The sequence below is a fragment of the Gopherus evgoodei genome, chromosome 20, assembly GCF_007399415.2.
Source record: "Gopherus evgoodei ecotype Sinaloan lineage chromosome 20, rGopEvg1_v1.p, whole genome shotgun sequence".
Classification (NCBI taxonomy): domain Eukaryota; kingdom Metazoa; phylum Chordata; order Testudines; family Testudinidae; genus Gopherus; species Gopherus evgoodei.
The window spans coordinates 7554093-7568712 of record NC_044341.1 but is presented as its reverse complement, the minus strand read 5'-3'; the positions used below and the strand labels follow the sequence as shown (position 1 = coordinate 7568712).

Genomic DNA, 14620 nt, shown 5'->3' with positions numbered 1-14620 from the left:
AATTGTAAAGACCAAGTGAACAAGAGAAAGGCGATGGAAGATTAATGTGTTAGCTGTTTATCTGAGATCATCCCATGTATTTGGCACAATCCTAGTCTGCAAATCCTGTGAGGGAAGCATTCCACCCATAAAAAGGTTTTTGGAAATGAAGGAAGGAACCTTGCTGTTGGGAGGAAAAACAACAGGGAAAATCCTGGTTTTTGAGGAGGTAAGTGCCCTTATCAAAGACTCAAATCTCCTGTAATTAGCTGATGACAAGCCAGACCCTAGCAGTCTGTATTCATTTCCTTTCCACCACAATAGTGTCATTCAGCCTCAGAGACAAGGCAGCCAACCAAGGCCACATTGTGCAGGAAACACTGGAACATGAAAAGCAAATTCCGAGCAAAATCCAAGAGGTAGAACCAGCTCTGCTTCAACATAATGAAGAATACAATCTAAAACAGGGATGGATACTTTGTTTATACAAGGCCTTGGGCTGCTGGCTAGCACAGATCATAGGTCAAATGCTGACAAATAGAAGAACATGAAAGATTATCGTGCTCTTTCTGCATCTCCCTGGGAAGGGAGCAGGAGATAAATGCAGAAAACCTCTCTCTTTCTTTTTCAAGTATGCTTGAAAAAACCCATGTAACCAAGGATATGGAAATTGACAAAGCCTAAACATTTCATTTCAGATAGACTTGTGCCAAAACTCCTGAGAAGCAAGCACTGGAGTAAGGTTTGGAAAAGATCTCTGGTATCAGACAATTGCTTTATCTCTGAAGGGATGAAATTCAGTAACATCCTGCCTGGGAAAGACTGCCTACCTTCTGGCGCTTTGTCCCATTTTCAAAGAAAAAATCTTTTCCTCCCCACTGAAGTTCAGCAGCTTGTCTACACAGTGGGACTATGCCAGGAATATTAACTCAAGAGCGCTGGAAGACACAGTCCAGAGCTATATGCTTGTGCAGAATTATTCTATGGTTATAAGAAGTGATGGTGACATGAAATAGCTAATTCTCCAAACACTTCTGTTACTGCTCTTATATGGAGTTGGCTGCACAAGGCAGCCAAACACATAAAAGGACCAGACTGATAAGTCAGGCATGCAAACATTTGACTGGAGCATAGTGCCTCTTCCAGTGCACTCTGAACTGAGCCTTAAACATAAAACTGGACTTAAAAAAAAAAAGAAATAGAAGCTTTAAAACTTGTTTTTTGCAGGATCCAAATGCACAGCCGCTGACCCCTGACAATGAATATCTGTAAGGTACCTACGCACAATCCAGAAACCAAAGCCCATTTCATGAGGATCATTTAAAACACAATCACTATGCATAATCGCATTAAGAGCAAATACTTCTAACACATTTATTCTCCAAAGCCAGTATGCATACACAAGACTCCAATGTTTTAATTCATTAACCTTCACTGGGACTCAAATTTGAAACAAATATTTAATGTGCAATCTATCTGTTACATAGAAAAACGTGATGAGTGAGGTTTCTGAAAAGCTCTATTTGGTGAACTGCATGGACTGCCATTCTCGACTAAAGGCACTGGATCTGTTCGGGTACCTCCCTCTCATTTTGAGAATCATTTTCCAATGACTCTCTTTAAATTCTACTTTGTTCCTATCATGGATGACTGCATCCTGTGATCTCACTCCACTTCTTAACCCTTTTACTGCTGAACACAATACAGCCATCATTTGGTGATTTTCTGTAGAAGTGCCAGCACGCTGTTGGAACAAATATTTCAGAGGGAACGTATAAGAATATGTGTTGCAACACTGGAAGTACATTTTTGCTTCATGCTCCTGGTACGATAGACATAACTCAGCTGGTTAATATTAAGACACTCAAGTTACAAGGCATTTTCCTGACGCAAACCTAAATCTATCAATGGCTCGAAAGGGTTAATAACTAGAAACATTTAATATAAAATACAGTCCCAATAGAGAGGCAACAATGAAACGGAAGCAGTAAATCCCAGATAATAGCCACATGAAGTCAGTACCTTGATGTCTATTTTTCTTTCCTAATTTACTGACTCGAACTTGGTTTGGTAGTGAAGGCTGCACTTTAAGCAAAAACTCAGTATAAACAGATTGCTCTCTCCTTGTGTTCCCCTCTATTTCAAAGCAGTTCTCTGACGCTGAGGTAGCTGTGGGTTTTTTAAATGGGTGGCATAGCACAAAGGATGAGTAATTGCCACTGAATCGGGTTTATGCGCTGGGCAACTGGTAATGCCTTCCCAATGACTGTTCTTCTAACCTAAATGGCTGATCAATTAGGAATCAGATATGGAAATACTATGCATTAAAAACAACCCAACTGATACTCTTCATAGCACTTTTCAAATTTTCTTAATACAAATGTTGTTAGTAAAATACTGAAAAGAACTACACTTATTTTTCTCTCGATATTTCAGAACACCTTTGCCCCTCTTTCTCATTTAAGAAAACCTTAAATGAGTGGTTATTGTATAGCATGTATGCATTGTGTTCACTCAATTTGCTTTACAGATTCTCTTTAATAACAGCATTTTGTATTTGAAATGGTGGATCTACTCCAGCAAGAAAAATCTTCCCATAGCAATCTCTAATTTACTTTTGAGTAAACATAATGTATTTGAATAAGTAAGTCACCTGAAAAGTTTAGGGAAAGATTTTCCATAATCTAACCATTGTCCTATTTTACCTCGCATGCCTGTAAAAATACCTATTTCCCACCCTCAAAGCATTAGCCTACAAAATTCAACTCTTTTTAATTGAGAGAAGACAGAAAACCGATGTGAAAGAGGGAAAAATTAGTGCCGTTTGTACCTCACAAAATGTGTGAGCAAATTGTCAGCTAGGTCGGAGTCAGGACTTCCTCTCCCCACCCCCACAAATGAAGGGATTTCCTGTCTGACACACTCGAGTAAGTAACTGAGTAACAAATACCTCATTATCTGGAACTAATTCATCTGTTACAGCAGGAGCCCCTTCCGCCACAAGAACTGTGATAGGAGACCCTTCTGTGTCAGTCATTGTGCTAGCCAACGCTTTCACTCCAGATGCTGTGGAAGATAGTTCTTTTGCTAGGAGGTGTGAGAGAGGAGGGGGGTCTTCCATTTCCAGCACAGTTGCAGGAAGCATCTGTGTGCTGTGCTCTGAGGCACATGATGCTCTGGGTGCCTGGCCAGAGGCAACGGGCTCCTCCAGGCCAGATGATGCAGTAGCAAGCTCCTCCATGCTGAATGGCAAGGCCATGGCCAGCTCTTCCATCTCTTGTGGGGATGCAGCATGCTCCTTTGTGCTGGAAATTACAGCAGTGTTAAACTCTTCTGGTCTGGCTGCTGTAAGGACAGGAAACCCTTCCATACCTGGAGTGTCAGTGGGAAGTTCCTCCACGCTGGATGCCATAGCCATGGTAGCATATTCCTCGGCATCTGGCAGTGCTAGTACAGGTTCCTCCACAGTTGGTGGCACAGCATTGGTGACAGACTCCTCCGCAGCTGGCGGAGCGGCATCGGCGACAGGCTCCTCCGCAGCTGACAATGCCGTAGGGAGCATCTTTGTGCTGTCTAGAACAGTGGGGACTAGCTGCTCTACACTAAATGGAGCAGTGATGGCTGCAAGTTCCTCCTCAGCGGTTGTGACCATGGCAGTACGCTCCTCTGCGCCAGCACACACGGGTTCCACACAAACTGGAGAGCGAGTATTTCCACCTACAAACTGTACACCAGCTACACAACTTATTAAGTTATCTGTCCAGCTGTGTTCAAACAGCCAGGCCAGGTCTCCTGGTTCCCAGATATTGGCCTCCCCTGTGGAAACATCCAGCATTACCTCTCCAACCATTTTTGGCACGTCCTCCTGAACAACATGGGCACTTGGGAACTCTTCACCAGGAGTAATCCCTTCCACATGCAGCAGCTGACCCAGAGGCACTGTTTCTTCTGACTGCAGGTCCTCAATGGACTCTGTGGACGTCACCCATGCCTCAGAGCCCTGCTCGGATATAGAATCATTTGGAAAAGGTGCTTGAGGAAAACAGTGAGTATCTAAATGCTCAGTTCCATGAATTTGGCCCTCCAATCGATTGCTCTCTTTGTCCAAGTCCGTGACTTCATCCTCAGATGCTAGTTCTGAGACACCCCAGTTTGAGAATTCAGTCCTTTCAGACAGCGGATGCTCATGATTTTCAGAACTATTAGCCCCCTCAGCACTGACCTCATTTTTCAGCCAGTAAAAATCCTGTTGGGAATGCAGTTCCTTAGCACTTGTGGCAGGAACGAATGGCTGACAGTGGAACGAATGGCTTGAGGACACTCTCCTTGTATACTCTTCAGAGGTCCACTCCACTTTACTGTAGGTCTCCAATGAGGCTTGATCTTCTTGCGGCACTAACAACCAACCACTGGGATGAGGAAACGTTCCTTCACAACAGGACATTTCACTTGTATTTGCCTCAGGAGACACTGTCCCTTCACAGCTCAGTATTGCTCCTACTAAACAATCTTCCACTGGCTCTTGATCTGTCAGCAGGTCAATTTCACATCCTTTAGCATCCTCTAAGTGTCTTATTGGCAAGAGCTGCTGTGCTGATATTGTCTCCTCTCCAACCCTGGGACTGGAAACCCCCACTTCTTCAGAGTCTGTCTGGGTGACAGAGGTGGTTTCCTTTTCAGAGTAGGGCTCTGTAGTGGGTTCTATTGTACTCACCACCTGAGAACTGTATGTGACATCAAAGTCCTCAAGATCTGACACAATAGCAGAGTCTGCAGCACTGACTTCAAAAGGAACTGTCTGCTGACACTCTTCTGTTTCAGCCTCTACAAGCTTCTCTGAGTCTGTTTGTGGGTCCTGCCCTTCTGAGCAGGTCCCAGACACCGGACCCTCTAGATCCACTGAAGAAGCTCCATCTCCTTCTTCACTCAAACATTGCTTTTCTAGTTCAAGGAACATCTGCACAGAATCTGTGTCAGAGAACTGCTCTGGGACAACAGGACCGACACAGCACTCTGAATTTGGAGTGAAGTCCTCAGCTTCAAATTGAACGGTTAGGTCTTCTGTATCACATATGTTATCTGTAAAAGCGCAGTTTAAATCTTGGTATGTTTCCTGGGGAACAGAAGCTGAGCAGTTATCATGCAGCTGTGAGCCATCATGGTGAGCTGGGTGGTTAGAGGTACCCAGGACACAAGCAGAAGAGTCTGTTGTCTCTGTTGTCACTGCTGTAGCAGTTAATTGTTCCCTTTCTTCAGAAATATCTGCCAAGCAACAGTTCCTTTTCTCATCTGTCAATAGAACAGTCTTTCCTCCCTCTGACAGCATCTCCTCCTCCCACTCCTCCTCAGCCTCCATCATTATCCATCTCTCATCCTCTTCAAATCGCAGCTCAGACTCAGTTTTTTCTCTAAGGCTGGGGGTGATGAGAATATTCATTCCTGAATCTAGCATCTCTTCACTTAGGCAGGGAGATAGCTGTACGGTTTCTACAGTGCAGTCTGCTTGGGTTGCTTCCAATGTTTCGTGATGCCCATCACTAAGGCTTCCTTTGATAACATTTCTCCTTGCTCTTGGCCATGTTGCACTTGAGAATTTCTGGTCCCGTGTGATAACCATGGATGTTGCAGGTGTATCTTCTGGTTTCAGAAGGGGTTGGCATTCATCCTGGAAACAGTCTTCACTTAGCTGTTTCGCCTCCTGAACTTCTGGAATGCCAGACGATTTGGAGACATGTTCCAAAGTTAGTGATTCTGACATAGATTCCCTGTGGTCTAAATGTCCAGAGTTCTCAGCTAACATGGTACCTGACTCCCTTTTCTCTTGTAAAGAAGAATTTGATGCACCAGCTTCTGAGACCTCACTCAAGGAGGCCTCAATCCTTTCTGCAAATTCAGGAAAGTTTGGTGGCATAAAAGATTTCCATGATCTCCTGTTTACATTCTCTTTTCTTTCCGGATTTGGCCGCCTTCTGGGTGGAGCTGGTGCTGACTTTGAGACATCACTGCTGAGCTTCAGTGCATCAAAAATTACTCTTTCATCTAACTTTTTACTTTCCGGTGCCCTTGATTCAAAGACATTGGATGCTCCTAAAGTCCCATTGCTAGATATAGTACTGGCATCCACCTTATCTAGAGTGCTTTTGGAAGGCTGATTAAGTTTAGATCCCTGATCAATCTGTTCATTTATTCTCATTGTGTCATATATAGACCTCTGGGGGACATAGCAGTCCTCTATATACCCGTCCTCTTCCTCCCCTTTTCCCAGGCAAGTGGGATTCTGCCGTAAACAGTCTGGCCTGCTTAGTGGCTTGCCCATACTTCCTTAATTCAGGAAGAAACAACCTTGTTAACTTTGTATCCACAACAAAAAGAAATGCATTCTGTGCACGTTAAAATCCCTTTCGATTTTAAACTGTAATCCTAAAAAGAACTCTGACACTGAAATTTGTATTCCACAGAAGTCAAATGGCAATCCACACAGAAAAAAATCTCCCTTGTAGTAAGGCTCTTACAAAGTCGCATTCCATAGTCCCTCCTGTAATCCTGGTGGTCCCAAACTGATAAACAGCACATTTCTTAAAAACAACAACAACAAAAAAATCACTAGCCAAATAATTCCTTCTAGAGGTTGCTTTTAAGGTAAGGTTCCTTTCTCCTGCCAACTCTGTCAGCAAAAACCATCCGAGTATGACAGTTTCTATTCAATAAATACTCCCAATCATTATTTCCGACAGAAGCTGCAGATGAGTTTGAAGCTGTTAATTTATACCAAGCCTGCCCTTCTTTAATAACAAAGGCAAAGCTTCTCCAGTCTCTTCATGTATTGCAGGCCAGGCCCGGACAGATTCCTCTCATTTTCTTCCCAGCTCTAGTCCTGTAAAGTCCAGCTGGTCTGAATTAGCTTCTCCCTCCACAACTCCAGTGTTTTCATTTGAATTAAGCTTGCGAGCGGATATTCCTGCAAGTTTAAACACAGGAAGTTCTTCATTCAGGGCCAACTCTGGGTCTTCCTGTCTCAAAACCATGATGGCATTGCTGTCCCTTTTACTCAATAGGGCCCATCAAGCCATAACTATCTGAATCAAAGAAAATGACAAAAAAAAAACAGGTTCTCGGTGAAACATACACGGCAGATTCCTTCATGGGCAGCAGCTTTTTTCTTTAAAAAATGGCTTTAAAACGCACCAGACACCGAAAGGCAGTGCGCTCAGTAGATCTGCAAGGATGCCCCAAGTTCTCGACAGCAAAGGAGGAATATTTGGGGGATTCTCCCCCGGAAGGAAAGCGAACAGCAGAGAGGCCAGAGGGACTAACTTTCGCAGCTCCTGCCGATAGCAGCCCATTGCTTTCCCAGTTTCCTCTCGGTTCCCGGAGAGACTCCCTTCGGTTTTCCCATGCTGCGTTCCCGGGAAGGCTCTGGAGAGGAATCCCAGCTGCAAAGCCACACGATCCCCTCCAGCATCCCAGCTCGGGGGACCGGGTGGGGGGCAGGACTTTCTCTCCCCCCTCCCCCGAATGCAGGTGGCCGCTTTGGAGAGGGGGCTGCGGACAAGTCTCCAGGAAGTTAGTTTCCTCTCCTCCCTCTCGCCCTTTGTGTGGTTCAGCTCTGGCTGGTGCGGCGGCGGCGGCGGCCGGGCTGCGAGCGGAAAGCGCCCCGCCTCCCCCTCTGCGAGTCCCCGGCCAGCGCTGCTCCTCGCCGCCGCGCCGTGGGATGCATGTCAAGCAGCCGCCGCTATTCTCCTCCTCCTCCTGCCGTGCCCAGAGTGGAGGCTGCAGCTGTCACGGGCCTTTGCGCACAAACTTCTTGCCGGGGGAACAAAAGGCTTCGCGGGAAGGCCGGGGCTCGCCGGCAGCCCCCACTCGCTCTCTCGGCGGGTGGGTTCAGGGAGCCTCGGGATCCATTTCTCCCCCTGCTCTCGGGGCCAAGCCGCGACCGCCCCCTCGGACCTGGGCTCCCGCGGCCGCGCGGCAGCTCCCCGGTGCGCGGGGCTGGACACGGCGCTGAAAGATCGCGGCTCCCAGCGAGCTGCCAACTCTGGAGAGGGGGCGGGGGGCTGGCTGGGAGGGGGCGGGGACCAGCGGGGTGGGAAGGACAGACGGGGGGGGGGAGGGAAGGGAAGGCGGGGAGGAGGGTGGCCCGAGGGCGCACCGGGCTTGGAGACGGGGGTGGCCCGAGCGCCTCCGGGGGAAGAAAGAAACGCGGCTCGGTAGCCAGATAGAGGCAGAACCCTTCCCGCGGGGCTAGGGGCAAACTGCGGCCGGCCGCCCGCCGCCGCTCTTCGGGGCTCCACCGTGGGCTGAAGGACACGCGGGGCTGGGCTGGGGCAAGGCGACACGGCGGGTTTAGCGCCGGCTCCCGCGGGGGAAAATACCAGGCGCTCCCCTTCCCTTCCCTTCCCTTCCCCCTGCCTTGTCTGGGGTAGCTCCTCCTCTCGGGGGGAGGGGGCACAGTGCAAATCCCCCGACAAAGAGAAGCAACGCCCTGTCTCTCTGCCTGCGGCTGGGCTCGGGTAGCCCCTTCCCCAGCCCCAGCGCGCACGGCGCGGCACGGCACGGCACGGCGCGCCCCGCCAGCCCCTCTCCCCCTCCGGCCAGGGGTCCTGCCCAGCTGCACCGGGAGAGGGAATGCGCACTGGGGGGGGGGGACTGCCATGAAACCCGAGCCCAGAGCCATGCCGGGGGGGGGGGGTCCCTTCGCACGGCACAGGAGTGTCCCGCCCGGCCTCTGGTGACCACCGTGCACCCTGCGGGCCTCGGGGATTCCCTGGCCTGCTCCTAGCTGCTGAGCTTCTGCACCAGGGCTCGGAAACGCCTCCCACACGCACCATGCGAGGGCTGGGAAACACACACACTGTGCTGCACCCAGTTGCCCTGGGGAGCGAGGCCAGGTGACCCCCGAGGTCTGCTCCAGTATTGGATCAGATGGGTAGTAGCCCTGTTAGTCTGGATCTGTAAAAGCAGCAAAGATCAGATGCATTGTCACTCTCTCCAGGCTCACAATCAGCACCCCCCCCCCGGGGGGGGGGTGTCGTCGTTCTCCTTTGATTGTAAGGTTCCAAGCACACGTTGTTGCATCTTCCCCCCCATGGGAGAGGTGGGAGGATCCCTGGTACAAGTAAATCTGTTGTACTCACAGGTTAGTGCCATCTCCCCGTGGACCATTTGAAAGGTTTTAATTGCTGGCTGGCTGGATTTTTGCAGAAGAGGCCCAGAGGGTATTTAATGCTCTTACAGACTCCCTCCATAGTTTATTACAAGATATCACCGGGGAATCTTGAAACCTAACTGTTCAATAAACTGCGGTGATATCTTGGCACACCATCACAGAACCCACTTCTTGTTTACTGACATGCATTTAAAAAAAAAATCTATCAGTGCGTCTTCATTAACAAGAGACTAATCAGACTATGTATTTCCCCTTAATTATTTTATTAGCCACTTTATATTAATACTGAAATTTTCATTTCAGGTTACCCTGAAACAGCATTCAGTTCCCAGCACTACTAGCTTTCATTCCAAAAACCTGTGAAGTTTGTCAGCACTGGGTTTAGGCTGCTTAATCCTAAAAAAAAAAAAAGATATAATTTTTTTTTTTTCTCGAGACTATGGATTCCTGCTCTGGAGATCCACTACTCCACAACCTTTGCATCACAGGTTGACCCCATCCTCCCTCTTCATTCTTATTTTAATTTTTGATTTAAAATGGTTAAATGGGGCAAATTTAAAAAGTCCTCTGGGGGGTTGAGAGGTAGGTAAGTTGAATGTATGACTCGCTTAGGGTGACCAGACAGCAAGTATGAAAAATCAGGACAAGGGTTGGGGGTAATAGGAGCCTATATAAGAAAAAGCTCCAAATATCAGGACTGTCCCTATAAAATTGGGACATCTGGTCATCCTAGACTCACTAAGGAGAGGCCTGCTAAGAGACGTGGCAAGCTTTGAGAGAAAACAAGACGGTTCTGAAAAAGCTTCAACACAGCTCTCAGCAACATCCCACAACCCAGCTAAGGCCTGGCAACCCCACAAGACACACGTCCTTCTGGGTTTTATGGATAACTTAGAAAATGGCCTAGAAATCAGAATATGGTGATACTAAGAACAGGGGGTAGGAGGACACCAGTGCTACTAAATGATATTTTATATAGGTCTATTGCATTCTACTTACTTACTCCCATCACCATGGTATCAGAGCTTCACAAACATTCACATACTCATAATGCCCTGGTGAGCAATCACCATTTTACAGAGGAGAAACCGACGCACACATTTTCAGAATTTCTGCACACCCACTAACAACCGAGACCAGACAGAGCTGTAGGTGACCTGCTGAAAACATCTGGACTTGCCCAAAGTCAAAGAGACAGCTTGTGGCAGGGCTGAGAGTTGAACTCAGATCTCTAGCCCCCGTACTTTAAATGCGCCTCCATCTTTCCACTTTGACTGAGGAAGTAGCACCCCCTCCTTTTGAGCAGACCCACATGTCTAACTAACACTTGTCCTCATCTCCCAAGCAAAAGTCTATAAACAACCATTAGCGCAGAGTCTAAATGACAACGAACACCAACTGCATAAATCATCCTAGGAAACCATTCGCAGGAACCTGTTCTCCTGAAAAATTAACACACATTTTGCAAGGGTAAGTTTTCCACATTTATGAACATCAAAAACTTGTTACATTTCCTGTACTGTCCAGTTGAGTTGGGTAGAGATGAAAGAAGCCTTTGGGGAAAAAAAGTTACTTCCATTCATAAAATAGGTCTAAGTATCATTCTGAGAAGAGGGTGAAGGAGACCTGACAGCCAAACCATGTCTGAGCCTTGTGCAGACAAGACACCCTACTATGGATGTAGTTGGCAATCTGAATTAATCACCCAAGAGCTCCTTTATGTACAGAATCTATCCTGGGCTGCCCTGTTCACTCAGAAATATCAACCCTCCGACACAGACCTCCAGAGAATTAATATGGTTGGCACACATCTACCCAGCTTGGTCTGCCAGTATTTTCCCTCTCTCTCTCTCACACACACACACACATTCCAAGACCGATCTAGCCCATCTCTGGCTCTGTGCGTAGCACAGATTTTACAGTTAAGGGAGAGCAGGTCTTGGTTTACTTTAATAATTCAACCCAGCTGAAACAACACAAGAAAGGCCAGCCCCACCGTGTCACCAATAAACCCACTTTCCTGCCCCCCCCCTTCACTGTGCAAACTCTCTCTGAGTGGGACCGTTAAATACTTTAGGGCCCCATCTGCAGGAGGAATTCTAGGAATCCAGGCTGGGGGTGCTGAGGGTTTTTGTTCCATTATAAAGAATGATCTCGATGTGGAACTGCCAGCTTCAGAGCCAGAAATTCTTTTCCTATTTCCTCACCTAGTCACGTGCCCAGAGCAGGTCAGTTATCCTCCATCACATCCCCTATCTCTAAAACCAGTAGAAAATCAGATAGGTATTAAAGCAGATGCAGCTGACTACAAACCCACAATACTGGGCTTTCAACGGAGGTTTGGACTCAAATATTATCAGGGCCTCAAAAGTCATAATCAGACTGATCACGAAAAGATTCTAAAGCAAGGCTTGACAGGTTACTGAGTGTCATACAGTCGGGAGTAGTCCTGGAGTTGAAGAGTCCTAGCTGAGAGAGAGAGAGCATTTCCTAACCCAAATGGCCCTCCTCCAATTTTATATTTGTTATGTGGTGTGTGAAGGGAGGGAGCCTCTGGTCCTCTGTCTGAATTTTTGTCCTTTCAGATTTCTCTCAATGGTTTTGGTATGTGGAGACCTGCCAGCAGCAATCTCTGTTACTGAAATAAACATCTGATAGAGCTTCCAGACTCTACCCCAGAGCTCAAAAAAAGAAGAGAGGTATATGGTGGGGGGGGGGCAGTGTTCATTTCACAGCTAGCTGGGACCGACAGCCTGGTTTTTAAAGAAAATGTAGCAGGGACTGACTGGGAGGAACCTGAAATGTGATGTTGGTTTAATTAGCAAATCTGCTTTTACCTGCCCCATTAGGAACACACATCTTAGCCAATTACAAAATCAGTTTCCAGTCAGCAGGTGAACAAGGAGTATGTTCTTCGTGAATTCCTAGAGAGGAAGAGGGTGACCAGATGTCCCAATTTTATAGGGACAGTCCCGATTTTTGGGTCTTTTTCTTATATAGGTTTCTATTACCCCTCCACCCCCATCCCCATTTTTCACATTTGCTGTCTGGTCACCCTAGAGAGGAATGAGATGCCAACTCTCCCTTCAGTGACTCTGCCCTCAAAAGATGAGCCAGTTGGGGTATATTAGCCCTCTTCTGCCCGCTCCCTGCGAAAAAGCCCAATAGGATTTTACCTAACCCTACCCAAAGTCATGACAGCTCTTGGTATGAGTATGGGGCACTGACATACAGGGCAATGCCAGTGCTCAGGCACTGATCAGTAGCTAAGAATTTACGTTACAGGTTTGCTTTACGCTTAATTCCTCTCAAAACGTTTTGTCCTCCCCTTCAAGATCCTTTGCAACCAAGCTTCCACCTACATCTCTGCCCATTTTCTCCTCCTCTCCCCACCCCTTCACTCAGGATATTCCTCCCAATCTTCTCTTCATTGCCACTTTTCTCTCCTCCTCCTCCTCTCATTCAACCTGTCCCCTGGGTTTGGATCAATCTCACAAGTCCTTCCCACCAAGTGTTCCCTTTTTCTTTCAAATTCCTCAAAGACCATTCAATATGGTAGATATCTGGGAGCACCCAAGCTGAGCAAGGTGCTGTGAAGGCCCGCTGCTCTGAATTACCACTTTTCCCTTACTGCTGAGTCCTTGTCCCGATTTTCCTTACCCACATTGCTCTATGCTTTGTCTAGTCTTTATTATTAAATTGCAATGCGCTCTCGATATTCTGTGAAGCATCATGCATGCTTGCAGTGCTGTATAATGATGATTTCCTACTAAGAAATGATCTCTGCTAAAATTCATTCTGAGGGTTGTTTCAGACTTACCGAGAAACAGCTGTGTTTAAAAAAAAAACCAGCTTTGCCAAGAGTCTTGTCTGAAGTTGGAGCACCTGCTTTTGAGACTTCAGGTCTGTGATTCTCCAACCTTTCTAACACGGACTGCATTTTCAGACAGCGATTGTCTCATGGACCACCTACCTTCTCATTCACAATTGCATGGGTTCCATTGCCCAGTTTTACAACAACTGCATACCCTCCCCTCTGGCAAGAACTTGCTTATGTGAAAAAGTATCATTAGGAAGGTGTTTAATATATTTTTAGCTGTCTTTTAATGTAATTGAGCAGCTGGAAATAAAGAGTGCATCATATGACCAGCTAGCTCACTGCAGACCCCCAAGTTGGCCACCTATCAGCTTGATACTCTCTGATCCAATGAGCCCAGAGTACAGTCAGAGATTTTCTCCTGCTCCTTTACCAGACTCCTTTCCTCTCCTCCACCTCAACCTGCTAGGTCCCTCCTGCCCCCACTCTTCAAGCCCTTTTTTATGCTGGTTGGTTCCTTTCATTCTCTCACTTCCTGGACAAAGCAGGGAGCTGAGTGCAATCCAGGGAATGCTCCTTGCTCTAGTATGTGAGCACTACTCTGAGATGTACTTGGCTCCCCATGCTGGCCACATGTTTCAGGCAGAGCAGGGTGATGACTGGATTAACTAAGGGAGAGGAATGAGCCAATGGATAGAGGATGGTCCATTAGTCCAGGAATTAGCGTAGTATTTGGGAAGCTTGGATTACATCCCTTGCTGTGCCACAGACTTACCATGTGACCTTGGGCAAGTTATCTAGCCTCTCTGTGCCTCAGTTCCCCATGTGTGCAATGGGGATAATAGCATTGCCCTACCTCCTGGGGATGTGGTGAAGATACACACATTACAGATTGTGAAAGGCACTCAGATACTACAGTGATTAGGGGGTGGGGGGGCGGGGGAGAGAGAGAGAGCAAGCAGCATTCCTAGTAAAGCCACCAGGACTGGAAGGAAGGATACAGGTTCAGAGAGGGCAGGGGAGAAAGCAAAGTCGGAAGACCAAAATGAAAGCCTCCCTCCGGGATTGTGCAAACTTCCTATAACCTTCTTCCTGGAACTCGGTAGCTCTGTTGTTTTGAAATGATTCATCTTTTTGTGGGTCTTTTCCTGTCCCCATGGACAGACTTAATTCAGGAAATTCAGCAGCAAGCAATCTGGCCCCAAACCTGCAGTGGAGAAGGCAAGTTCAATTCCTCCTGCAGGTACTGGTAGCTGCACACCACCACTCTGTGTGTGATGTTCGGGAAGAGCTGTGGTCTCAGGGTAAAAGTGCTGTATAAATGAATTACGCTGTTTCCAACTTTACCCTACACTGCTGCTCTAGGTGTTGACAGGATTTTTATGGTGGGGTTTTTTAGTCTTCCGCACACCCCTTCCTCGCACCCCCAACCAAAATCCTAGGGGATTTAGTTCTCTCTACTCCATTGCTGCCTCTTTCCTCCTAGATTCACTGGTTTCCCCAAATCTTGGAGATTGACATTTCTGTGTGTTGCAAGTTTAGTGGCATTGTGTGATTAAACCCTACACGTTGCAGACAAAAGCTGTGGGGATAATCTGATCCAACTGTGCTGTGGTGGTTGTTCTTTTATCCACTTGGCTTACAGATGACTGCAAACT

The 14620-nt window shown here is 47.2% G+C and overlaps 1 protein-coding gene across 28 annotated transcripts in view; it reads right to left on the bottom strand.

Annotated features, from left to right (window-relative positions):
- Positions 1-14620, bottom strand: part of MACF1 (microtubule actin crosslinking factor 1) — a 247192-nt gene that overhangs the window by 50955 nt on the left and 181617 nt on the right. The window lies entirely within an intron of this gene.